Raw genomic sequence first — 11,696 nt, forward strand, 5'->3', positions numbered from 1 at the left:
GGCTCCATGGACTTAGGGCTCCATGGGTCTGGGACTCCATGGGCTTGGAGTTATGTGGGCCTGGGACTCCGTGGGCCTGGAGTTGTGTGGACCTGGGGCTCCGTGGGCCTGGGGCTTGGTGGACCTAGGGCTCTATGGACCTGGTACTCCATGGGCCAGAGTACTGTGGACCTGGAACTCTGTGGGCCTGGGGCTTTGTGGGCCTGGGACACAGGGGGCCTGGAGTTCTGTGGGCTCCATGGACCTAGGGCTCCATGGGTCTGGGAGTCCATGGGCTTGGAGTTATGTGGGCTTGGGACGCCATAGGCCTGGAGTTGTGTGGGCCTGGGGCTCAGTGGACCTGGGGCTCTATGGACCTGGGCCTCCATGGGCCAGAGTTCTGTGCACCTGGGATTCCATGGGCCAGGGGTTCTGTGGACCTGGGGCTCCATGGGCCAGAGTTCTGTGCGCCTGGGATTCCATGGGCCAGGGGTTCTGTGGACCTGGGACTCCATGGGCCTGGAGTTCTGTGAACCTGGGGCTCTTTAGGCCTGAGTTCTGTGGACCTGGGACTTCATGGGCCTGAGGCTCTGTGGACCAAGGGTTCCATGGGCCTGAGTTCTGTAGGCCTGCGGCCTCTGAAGCCTCCTCAATAAAAGCAGCTGCCTCATCTGCAGGTGAGATTTCTATGTGATTGATTAACTGATGGTGATGGACGTCAACATAGTGATTCTTTTTTGGGGGTGGGAATGCTTTGGGGTTCAGATTCTGACCTTAGTCTCCTCATAGGTATATGTAGACAAATGTTGACACTCACCAAGATACACTGATACACACACTTACGGAGTGTGTCTTATACCCACTTATACAGTTCTTTCAACAAAAACAAGGCTCCTGGCCTTTGAACAGAACAAGGACCGTGTATTTATGCTTTTGATAAACAAAGTAAATATTAATGCACAAGTACAACATTTTCAGTGTTGTGCGGAAACACTTTTTATTTTAAATTATTTTATTTTTAATCATGCCTTTGTGGGGTGGTGTGTGTCCATGAGTGCAAGTGCTTGTAGGGACAAAAAGGGGGCGCCAGGTCCCCTGGAGCTAGAATCACAGGCAGATGTGAGCTGCCCAAGGTGGGTCCTGGGAACCACACTAAGCTCCTCTGTAAGGGCAGCAAGTACTGCTAACCACTGGGCCACCTTTCCAAGCCTAGAAGCTAATTTTAATTCTTCAAAATGTTATTTTGTGTTAGGGGTTACAGGGCGCATGGGTGTCCATTCTATGAAGTGTGGAAGGTTGGAGGACAACCTTCAGGAGTTAGTTCTCACCTTCGATCACACGGAACTTCAGGGACTGAACTCAGGTCAGCAGGGTCGGCTGCAAGCACTGCCCTGAGCCGTCTTGTTGGCCTAGGTTATCCTGAAGCGTTTACCATCCTGTGTGATGGGCTGGACATGTGTTAGTAGGTACAGACACCAGGGGGCGACACAAATAAATGACTCCGACAGCGTGGCCCTGCATGGCCCTCAGAGACTGGCGTCTAACTGTGCTACAGTGAGCTTTCTAGTGTGATCTTTCTAGTTTTTTTTTTTAACAATATCCAGCAATATGTGGGCTAAATAAGGTGATGAGTTCTGCCCTTTATTGAAACTAAAGGAGCTTTAAAATCTGGGTTTTTGTTCAGATAGTGGACTATCCATAATGTGTGTTCATAGGTTCATTTGAAAGACCCAGACTGCATACCCTAGCCTTATGGTTCCTAAGGGTGGGTGGAATCAAACCAGGTGGCAGCAGGCATACGGCTTTCACCTTTGCCCTGTTTCCACGAAAGCCGCCCCCAGGATGGCACAGACGCAGGAGGAAAGAAGACTGCAGTCCCTTGGTTCCATCGGGACCTCAGAGCGGTGTTTCACTCTCAAAGGAATTTGACAAAGGACCTGTGCTGACTGGTTTTTATGTCAGTCTGATACAAACTTGGGTCATCTGAGAGAAGGGGGCCTCAGCTGAGAAAGTGCCTCCATAAGATCAGGCTGCAGACAAGCCCGTGAGGTAACCTCAACCTCCCCAATGCAGTTTAATACCCTTTAATACAGTTCCTCATGTTGTCGTAACCCCCAACTATAACGTTATTTCCATTGCTACTTCATAACTGTAATCCTGCTACTCTTATGAATCGAAATGTAAATATCTGATATGTGACCCCTATGAAAGGGTCATTAGACTCTCAAAGAGGCCACAAGCCACAGGTTGAGAACCACGGCTTAAGTAGTGACTAATGGGTGAGGAGCCAGCCCATTGTGAGTGGTACCATCCTGGGCTGGTGGCCCTGGATTCTATAAGAAAGTAGGCTGAACAAGCCATGATGCAAGCTAGAAGCAGCTTCCCTCCGTGGCCTCTGCTTCAGCTGTTGCCTCCAGGTTCCTGCCCCTGCTGAGCTCCTGCCTTGACTTCACTGATGAACAGTGATGTGGAAGCCAAACAAACCCTTTCCCCCTCGAGTGGCTTTTAGTCATGGTGCTCCATCACCTCCATAGTAACCCCAACGGAGACAGGACCAATCCCTGAACTCCAGAGGCTTCACCTAATAGCTTATTTACATTTCAAACATCTAAAACAGAACCTCAAGCAAGCCATACCCCTGCACTTGAAGCCAGTCCCATGAAGCTTCTTTGACATCTGGGTAAAAGAATAATCAAGTAGCCACTTTCCAGGTTGGTATTCAGAGCCCACTGTGCTCAACTGAGCATCAGTAGAGACTATGATGATTGGTAAGTAAACTGCTGCCACTTTGGGTAATCATTTGAATGTCCTTAAAGAAGTACAATTGTTCTAAGACTGTTTACTCCAAAGGGGTATGAATTAATACCTGTGTGGCCACTCTGCTATTCTCCACGGGCTTCAAGAGTGGTTTGGTTAGCAAGGGGCTGGTGTGCCATCCATGAACCCTACAAGCCCGGGATGGCTGCTCGACCAGATAGAGTCCTGAAAAGTCAGGCAGAGGAGGCAAGCACATGCCATTCGAGTAAGCAGGACTAACCCAGCTTTTATTGGCACTCAATGAATTGACTCTTAGATCCCTAGAGGTGGAATCTTGCAAGTCTATGCTGTGATGTGCTTTGGGAGGGAAAATTGGTAGAGTCACCAAGGCTGGTGCCCACCTCCAACAGAGTAAGAGAATGCACGGGCAGATATCACAGCTCCCAAGGGTGAGGCAAAAGATGAGAGAAGGTTCCAGAATGGAGCCCGAGAGCAGATGGGTTATGAGGTTCACACTAATCCAATGAGTGCAGCTTGCAGGTCAACAAGGGAGTTCAATTTATCGTAACATTTTCCATTTTATATTTTACCTCCATGAGGGTATGGGTTCTTTTTGTAGAGACTACAGAGAACACAAGAATCTTTGACTAGTGCATACTTTGACTCAGTGAGAGAAGCAGCTACTTTGATTTAAAGTGCTACAGGGATCGAAAGGATGCCTTTGGGTTTACGACACACAGCTGGTAGGACTATGTGCCACTCCAGCCAGGACTGCAGGGTGAGGAGAAAAGTCCTCCTGTATGAATCCTGCCGTGCCCTCTCATCAAGGCCCACTGGCCCAGCTGCCCTGTTCCTAAGGAAAGCCAGCAACCCTGAAGTTACCCAGAGCGCCCGGCCCGCCCCTGCCACTCATACAGAACTGCTCGCTGCTCGAAGACAACATGGAACTTTCCCCTAATTCGCATCCTTCACTCTGCAAATACTTTCAAGTAATGCTTTTTCAAATCACCATGAGAAAGAGAAAATAATCATAGAAATACAATGACAACCAATTGCTCTTAAATGTTAGCTCAGAATTATTCCCAGCCTGGAAGAAAGACCTGAAGTGTGAACGACCTTTCACCCAGTGAGTTGGTGTTACTAATGCCAAGACTGTGACTTGGCAGCCCCGCCTGAAGGCTGAGACAATCGCCAGGGTGCAGAGGCAGCCTCGAGAGGGACTTTGGCCAGCTGTACAGTGCGGAGTTGTTATCTAGAGTATGAAAAGAACCGCGAAACAAAAGAACATTAAAAATAGGCCATCCAATCAAAAAATGGGCTAATAAACTGAACGTGGTGTTCTCAAAATAGCAGTAAAGGGGCTGGGGAGATGGCGCAGCGGCTGAGAGCACTTGCTGTTCAAGCGTGAGGGCCTGGGTTCAAGTCTCCAGGACCCACAGGGAAAGCCAGGTGTGGCTGCACCTTTCTGACCCCTCGGTTCTGTGGGCAGAGTGATTGCTAGGGCTTGATGGCTGGCAGCCTCACTCCAGGTTCAATGAGAGGTCCTGACTCAAGGGAGCAGGGCAGAGAGTGAGTAATAAGACAGCCAAAGTCCTCTTCTGGACTCCGCACACATGCACACGGACGTGCATACGCCATACATATGCGCATGCACACATAGACGCACACACATACACACAGAGCATACAAACTAACCAACGAACATTTTAAAAACTGCTCGGCTTCCTCAGCCATCAGAGAAAGCTGAGATCTTGTCTGGCATGGTAGTGCACGCCTTTAATCCTGGCACTCAGGAGGCCGAGGCTGGCAGACCCCTTTGAGTTCTAGATTAGGCTAGCCAAATCTACATGGTGAGACCCTATCTCAAAACAACATTAAAAACAAAAATTGGGATTCCATCTCCCTCCAGGTATAGTGGCTATCCTCGATTTAGCAAAGAAGGACATGAGTCCAGGGGAGCCCTGCTACTGGGAGCATGTGCTGGCATAGTCGCTGTGGAAGTCAAGAAGAGGTTGACTCAATTCTAAAATGGAACTACCATAAGCCACAGCCCTGTCACTCCTGGGTAGGAACCTGCAGGACTCTGCATCAGCAAACCATGCAGGTACTTGCTCAGCCATGCTGATGGCTGCACTCCTCACAATGTCTAAGAACAGCAACCTGCCTCCGAAGGTGAAGCCATTGCCAACAATATGAGCTCATTACTCAAGCCTGCATTTAGCCTTCCCTTCCCAACATTAAAATCTCCACTCTTACCATCTGGCCCTTGACGCCTTTCTGACCTCTGACCTGCCAATGACTTTGAACTTCAGGACACTTACCAGTCCTGAGTGTAGTTGTCTTTCTCTTTGCTTAAATGACCCATTGTTCAGTCTGTCTCTGCACTTCCGCCACCCCAACCCCAGCAGCTTTCCCGGACCCTGTCCAACAGGACCTATGTGCCTGACCCGCCCACCTCTAAAATGGGCATCAGCATGCTTTCTTCATGCCTGTATCTTGTCTGGATTGCTTGATGGAATATGCATCGCAGCCCAGGCTTGGCCTTAAGCAACACTAGCAAAAGAGTTCTGCTTGTTGACTCATTATGACCTAGCTGCTTTCTAACTCAGGGAGACATTTCAGTACTAGACCTAGTGTGGTGTTTTCCCAGCACCTTTGCTACCTGCCAACCATGCTTACTGAGTCCCTGTAGTCTCTCTATGTTGCTGCTTGCTCCATGGACTTAGGCATCTGGAGCCAGGTTACCAGTGAAGACTTTGTTTGTAGCAGTTGGAAGGACTTCAAGGCCTTTATCAGAGCAGGGGAAACGTTTATACTCTCCAGGCCTCTCAGACCAAAGAGTCTACCTGGCATTTCCCCCAACAGGTCCGCTCCTGACTTCAAACCCTTTTACAGTCTCCAGATCGGATGTGTTCAGATTTCCCCCTTTATCTTCCAGGCTCCCCTTCAGAGTTTCGCCTTCCACTCACTCCTGCCCTGTTTCAGATGCTTTTCCATGCGTGACCTTCCCCGCTGATTATGGGCTTCAGAATTTATGCCCATGGGCAAGGCAATTCTTGCAAAGTCAAGGACAAATTGTAAGGGGCAGACAGTATGTTTCCTGATGTCTTTTAGTTATCAGCCCCCACCCACAGAGACTTTTTTCCTGCCACAGGGTGGTGGGTGGTTTGGGAGACCATAAATGACAGAGATAAACTGCTGGTATCCTTAAGGTAAGTGAACTTTGCGGGGGAAATTGAGGCAGGCATCTTGGTGAAAAGTGTAAGAAGCTAATATGTTCATCAGGATCATTTAGTGATTCTGCTATATTCCTCTTGAAAGCCCCCCCATACTTGAAAGACCCCCATGTCCACATACTATGTTAAACTCTGCTGAAACTTAACTGAGCCATAGAAAGAAAGCCCCCAGGCTCAGCTAATGACTCTGTGAAATTTATTTGGGCCATAGAAGGAAAGTTCCCCTGGCCCAGCCGATGCTAAAACAGGCTATCTATTGGTTGCAGACTCGCTGACTAGGCTGAGGAGAGGGAGTGCCCTACCCCCGAGGCATTCTATCGAAACTGTCAACTTGCTGCAGGGTTCTCTATCTAGCTTTGTGGTTTTTCGGGGAAATTCGAGAATAGACACGGGGCCATTCCCGGAGTGAGCTAAGCCCACCAATTTGGGAACCAATGAAATGCTTGTTGCTATACAGCCTCTTATTTAACTCTTAAATCCCTATAAATACATAATGTGCCTTCAGCCCGGCATGCTCAGTCAGCTACGCTGCTGAAGCATCCGCAGGCGTCTGTGTATTCAATAAACTGCCTCTTGCTCTTGCATCCAGTGGCCTGGTTCTTGGACAGAGGGCTCCAAGTGAGACCCCCTGACATTTGGGGTCTTTCACTCTCACTGTCCTCAGAAATCAAAAAATGGCCCCATATTAATACTTTGCCATATAAATCACCTATTAATGTATAATGATCTATACCACGATACTATATCTTAAAACAAAAAAAAAACACATTTTGTCTCCCCAATGTCTGGGGGCCAAGAATTGCAGTATGGTCTGTCTCAGGGACTCTCAGGAGACAGGTGTTTGGACTGGAGGTATGCCGTGGATGGATAGGGTCGTAGTGGGCGTTCCCATGATGGAAGCTGCAAGCGCTTCTATCTTAACCTCTTAGAAATGAGGTCCCGCAGTCAAGCAGTGGTGGTACACGCCTTTAATCCCAGCACTTGGGAGGCAGAGGCAGTCAGATCTTTGTGTTTGGGGCCAGCCTGGTCTACAGAGCATGTTCTAGGCAGGCCGGGGCTACACAGATAAACTCTGTCTCAAAAAAAAAAATTTAAAAAAAAGAAAGAAATGACATCTTGTTATGATTTGAATATAAAATCTATCTCCCAAAGGCTTGGGTATTGAAGGCTTGGTTCTTACCTGGTAGATTAATCCATTGATATTGATAGAGCCATAATTTGTTGGCATCTGGGGAGGCAGTGGATAAGTAGGGTCTGTTTTAGGAAGTAGGTTACTGGGGACATAATCATGTGGGGGACACTTGATCCAACTGTGTGTGTGTGTGTGTGTGTGTGTGTGTGTGTGTGTATGTGTCCCTCTTCCTTCACTCTCTTCCTCTCTCCTTCTGCTCTTTTGTCACCTTCCCAGTTGCTAGGAGACGAACAGCCACCATCCTACTCTGCTGCAATGATTTTTGTGTCTCACCTCAGGCCCAGAAACAACAGAGCCAGCAAAGTAGGCTCCACCAACATCATGAGACAAAGTATATCTTCCTTCCTTTAAGCTTCCTGTCATTCAGAGAAATGCAAATCAAAACAACTCTGAGATTCCAATCTTACACCTGTAAGAATGGCCAAGATCAAAAACACTGATGACAACTTAGGCTGGAGAGGATGTGGGGTAAAGGGAAGACTTCTGCATTGCTAGTGGGTGTGCACGCTGTTATAACCCCTTTGGATGTCAGTGTGGCGATTTCTCAGAAAATTAGGAAACAACCTTCCTCAAGACTCAGTAATACCACTTTTGGGTATATATCCAAACGATGCTCAATCGTGCCATAAGGACATGTGCTCAACTATGTTCATAGCCGCATTGTTTGTCATAGCCAGGACCTGGAAACAACCTAAATGCCCCTTGACCAAAGAATGGATAAGGAAAATGTGGTGCATTTACAAAATGGAGTACTACACAGCAGAAAAAAAATAACATCTTGAATTTTACAGTCAAATAGATGGAGCTAGAAAACATCATCTTGAGTTAAGTAACCCAGACACAGAAAGACAATTATCACATGTACTCACTTGTAAGTGGTCTTTAAACATAAAGCAAAAAAAGCCAGCCTACAAATCACAATACTTGAGAACCCTAAGAGAGACATACATAGATCTAATCTACATGGGAAGTAGAAAAAAACAAGATCTCCTGAGTAAATTGGGAGCATGGGGACCTTGGGAGAGGGTTGAGGGGCAGAGGAGAGGAAAGGAGGAGAGCAGAGAAAAATGTAGAGCTCAAGAAAAATCAATAAAATTTTAAAAATAAAATAAAAAAATCAATTTTCTGTCAGGGGTTTGTCATAGCCACAAAGCTGTCACAGGCATCCTGTTTCATCGTAGCTGTCCACTAGAAGTCTGTACTGAACCCAGCACCCACTCTGGGTGGGATTCCTCAAAGGCATGAACATCAGAAGGTAGGAATCCCTGAGGCTAACTTGGAGACTGGGGACGGTGCCCGGTGCCCCCAGACCACCTTCTCTGCTCTGTCTTAGTGCTGCTGCTCTATCTCCCTGCTCCCCATGCCGCCCCAGTCCAGGACACACTTAGAAAAGGGCACTGCTTCCATCCTTCCATCGTGTCACTGAGAAAATGGCCTTCAATCCCAGCAGTTCATAAAGCTGGGAGTGCGGCAACACTGGGGGTCAGAATACTGGAGCTCAAAAAAATGGTACCCAAAGTATCTCGCCTTGGCATGCTGAGCTAAAGTGAAGAGGCTCCAAAGCAGGAACCCCTCTTTCTCTACTGGTTTCCTACCGTCTGTTTTTCTACAAGCAATCTGATTCCTTTTGTCCAGTTGAATGTCTATGCAGCTATCCGGCCTTTATAAAGACTAAACATAAAAGCAAGCGAGCAGCTTTCCGTGAGCCATGGGGTTGCTTCTGAAGACTCCGCCGTCACATAAAACTATATTTCAATCCATGTGTTGTGCTTTTTCTTGCCCATCTGCCTCTTGCTACATACTTATTGTCGCTTGAAGACTCAGACCTGAATAGCTATCTTATCTCAGGATTGAGCATGGTCATGGAGGGCAAACTAGTCTCGATAAGTACCCCCTCAGAATCCCCTTTAGAATCTTCCAAGGGTTTTCCTGGCTCTATGTTTCAGCACACTCCTCTCCGCTGAGTGCCTAGGAACTCCCTGCTGGCTCCTCTCAACTCGCATCTCCATCCTGGCTGGACCACGCAGAAGGTCGCGGAAGGTATAACTGCTCTCTGGGACAGCAGAGGCGCTTGCTCCAGTGTCCGATAGCTAATCTCCAATGTTAGTGCTTGGGAAACAAAAGTTGTCACAGCTTAATGTTGACTGGTGAGCCCCACCCCCCTTTTATACAAGGTGTCCCTGTGTAAATACTCTGCCATTATTAGACCAGCCCTTTCCTGGGAACCACTTCATCTTCCCTCTGGTCCTGCTGATCCTCCAGTGCTGGAAATACACAGAAAGATAAAGCGGAACACGGGTACTTGGGTGAGGCAGGCAGTAAAGTTAAAGAGCTGATCTTTCTCTCTCTCTCTCTCTCTCTTTCTCTCTCTCTCTCTCTCTCTCTCTCTCTCCCTCTCTCTCGTAAATCCATTCACTAAGAAGAATCTGGCAAAAACTGTAGCAGTTACCAGAAAAGGAGAGAAAATTGACAGGACACAAAAGGCTCTTCAAAGAAAGGTGATTTGAATATCAAAGGTAGAAGAAAGGCCCTCAGGAAACCGATGAAACTCTTGGATAGGATTTTGCAAAAATATCTCTCTTTGTCTTCCTGTCTTTGAATGTAAAATGAAGGACGCCTACTGTGTATCATATAATAGCATCAACAGCTAATGCCCAAAAAAATGGACTCATTTTTTAGGCTAAGAATGAATGCATCATTATCCATCCCACATCCACTTTATAAAGTACGTAGAAAATATTTTTCTGGTTTGTTTGAAGCTTTGTTTGAAGATGAAGTTGCCCTGTGATTCACTGACCGTTTTAGATGGGCATGAACAGCAGGGTGAGAAGGTGCCAGACAGAAGGCAGATCCAAGGAAGGAGAAGAAAAATGTTAGGTGGTAGCAACGGCCAACAGGATGTGGACTGGAACTCATCCTGTTGTCTCAGGTGTCTGCTGCTGCTTCAAAATGAACGCATGGCGAGCATTCTGAAGAGAAGAGCTAAACGAAGCCCATCTGCTGGCTAAGAAGGGACGAAAGGCAGGAGGCCTCTGTGATAGTGAGCTCTGTGGTGGGAGCTTACAAAGGGAAAGAGCTCCGTTTGTCACTTCTTTATCAAAAAGGGATCTTCTCACGCAAAGCGAGCAGAGAGAGCATCCTCAAAGACTGCACTCTGTAGGGACTTTAAAAATGCCATGAGCCAAAGTGACTTCATTTGAATAGAAGATGCTCTCCGGTCTAATATTTACTTGGGTTATACACTCTAATGTATTTATTTCAAAGTTGTCCCTCCTTGTTGTAGCTATTCCTGAAATCCCTACATTCAAGAGGCCGAGGCAAGAGGATCATGAGTTCAAAGCCAGCATAAGCTATGTCGTGAAATCATGCCTTAAAAAGAGAAAGAGGTAACAGACTCTCCTGGGGGGTTCTGGATAGAAATAAAGTAATTCTAGCTGAGATGATCAAATACACTAATTTTGAATGTGCATCTGGGGACCTACTTTGTGTTGAACATCTTTAAACTTGCCAATCTAGAATAAAGGGGTTGCCTGTTTTTTATGATGAGGATCCACAAAATGTTAAAAGTCACAGGTTTTTAAACTCCCAAACAGTTGAAGTTTGACTTCCATTCAAGAGCTGGATCTTGGGGCTGGAGAGCTGACTCAGCAGTTAAGAGAACACACACACACACACACACACACACACACACTGCTCTTGCAGAGGACCTGAGTTCAGTCCCCAGTGCCCACACTGGGAGGCTCACAACCACCTGTAGCTCCAGCTCCAAGGGATCCCATACCCTCTTCTAGCCTCTATAGGTACTACACTCACATGTACATACCCACACAGAGATACACAAGGCTATACCATGACAAAAAAAAAAGTGTTCTCAACTCAGCAGCACATATGCTGAAATCAGAATGATACGGATTTTAGCATGGTCCCTGCTCAAGGATGACATAAAAATATATGAAGCATTCCCTATTTTAATAAATAGGGGCTAGAGAGATGGCTTAATGCACAAAGCATTGGTTGCTCTTCCAGAGGACTAGGATTTGGTTCCTAGCACCCGCATAGACATTTACAACAGTCTGTAACCCCAATCCCAGGGGATCCAACACCCTCTTCGGGCCTCTGTGGGCACCCTATCCATGAGATGCATAGACATGCATGCAAGCAAAATACCCACATATAAAAATAAGGAAAAACAAATTCAATTTTTTTTTAATGTTGGATCTTCTTGAGCCCGAAGTTGCCGAGGCAGATGGAGCAGCTGTGTTTCTGGATGATGTATATGAAATTAAATCAGCATCGTCATGTGTCAAGCAATCCATAAACTGCACGCCTGGAACTGTTCGTGCTCAGAGAAACTGTCTGGATTGCACAGGACGTTTAGTCTAGAAAACTGTCCTGAACTATCTCTTATCCTGTCTTCCACTTTCGACTCATTTTAGCATGCAACCCAGCATATTCATTTTGTTTGCCATAGGCTGTGGGATGTGAGTACTGGACACAGAGCTGGCTTCCCTGGGATTGACCCCTGGTGCACT

The 11,696-nt window shown here is 47.1% G+C and overlaps 1 non-coding gene across 1 annotated transcript; it reads left to right on the top strand.

Annotated features, from left to right (window-relative positions):
- Positions 1–11,029: 11,029 nt before the first annotated feature.
- On the top strand, positions 11,030–11,135 carry LOC125414142 (U6 spliceosomal RNA). Its single transcript, XR_007236163.2, has one exon. It is a non-coding gene; the product is annotated as a U6 spliceosomal RNA (small nuclear RNA).
- The last annotated feature ends 561 nt before the right edge of the window (positions 11,136–11,696 follow it).

Source organism: Myodes glareolus, chromosome 15, assembly GCF_982192425.1.
Source record: "Myodes glareolus chromosome 15, mMyoGla1.1, whole genome shotgun sequence".
NCBI lineage: Eukaryota > Metazoa > Chordata > Mammalia > Rodentia > Cricetidae > Myodes > Myodes glareolus.